This window comes from Odocoileus virginianus, chromosome 4 (genome assembly GCF_023699985.2).
Source record: "Odocoileus virginianus isolate 20LAN1187 ecotype Illinois chromosome 4, Ovbor_1.2, whole genome shotgun sequence".
Classification (NCBI taxonomy): Eukaryota; Metazoa; Chordata; class Mammalia; order Artiodactyla; family Cervidae; genus Odocoileus; species Odocoileus virginianus.
This window is the reverse complement of record NC_069677.1, coordinates 92,374,592-92,376,185: the sequence shown is the minus strand read 5'-3', so window position 1 is coordinate 92,376,185 and position 1,594 is coordinate 92,374,592.

Below are 1,594 nucleotides of genomic sequence, written 5' to 3'. Positions count from 1 at the left end.
TTGTCTCTGTCCTGGCAATCCCCTCCTTCAGCTTCACACAAGAATCTAATTTCTGCAAACATATCAAAGAATGGAAACAGCTGTCTGGGGGGTGGGGTGTGTCCTTCAAAGTTAGTTAAGGTGTAAGCAGATCACCCTGTCACCCCTGGTGGAGTTAACCCACTCTACCCACTGCACTAGCTTTCTGCTGCTTCCTTAACAAACGAACACAAATGACGGTTCAAACAAAGCTGGTTTATTGCTTTCCGTTTCTGTAGTTTGACTCAGATCGCACCAGGGTAAAATCGAGGCCTGAAAAGGCCTGTGTTCCTTCCTGTGAGCCCTGGGCGGGGCCTGTCCAGTGCCTTTTCCAGCTTCAAGGAGCTGCAGGCCTCCCTTGCCTCAGCTCCTCACTCCACCTTCAGAGCCAACAAAACAGACCAAGTCCGCAGAGCGCATCCCTCTAAACGCCTCTGCCTTTCTCGTTCCATTTAAAGGCTCTTGCAGTTCCGCTGGCTGTTCCCTGAAAAATACGTGTACAACCTAAAATTCGAGAGTTACGTTTTATTCAGAGAAAAATTTTAGGGCTTCAAGCCTGGGAGGCCGCATCTCAAGTTAACTCTTAGAAGACTGCTCTGAGGAGCTGAGAGGGGAGGCCAGGATGTATAGTTTTGCAACAAATGGTACACAGTCTGAGCATCAAAAGATATCTATTAATTAAAGAAAACCAGATTATCTCAAGTTAAGAAATCTCATGCTTTTCGTTGTATGAGAAGAAGTTTAGGCTCACTGAAATCATTCCTTTGACACGCACCTCCGCTATCGTGGGCCAATATTCTGTTTTTACATCCTGAGTTTCCAAAGGGCTGCAGTCTGATGACTGCTAAATGGTAGGTATGCTTTCCTTCCTGAATTCCCTTAAGGCTCACCAGCTCTCACTGATGACCGTGACATCCTTTGCTCACTGATATGGCAGGCACTATTCCATTTCCAGGGCCCACCCACATAATCCAGGATAATTTCCCCATGGCAAAACTTTTAACTTAATGACATGAGTGGAATCCCTTTCGCCTCAGGTTCCCCAAATTAGAACATGGATATCCTTGGGAAGGTCGAGAGCATTCTTCCTACCACACATACCAACCTCCACTTAACCTAAAGCAAACACATGCTTTACTTTTGTCCATATTTGATGGGAAGGGTGTCTGCAAGAGAATGCAAGAGCTTGGGCATCCGATGGGCAAAAGGTGTCACCTTCCTGTATGAGGAATAGATGATCTTATGAACTGGCGTAAGGTCAAATACAGGCTCACAGGATGCTGTTTCCTTCTAGAAAGATCATTGTAACCTTTCTGATCCTTATAACCTCTACTCCAGATAACTGATGACAATATCTTGTAATATGTGTGGGGTTTGGTTTGGTTTTAAAGGGGGCTAGTCATCATTCCCAGCAAACTAAATCAGGACATCATTGCCTAGCTAAGAAGCTTTAGAGCAGTCTGGAAAAAAAAAAATTCAAGTAGATTAAAAATTATATGTGGCTTCCCATTCTTGCCTTTTTACCCTCTTATCTTGCAATCCTGAATTTCTAGATTGGAGTTTCTCAAACTTGATG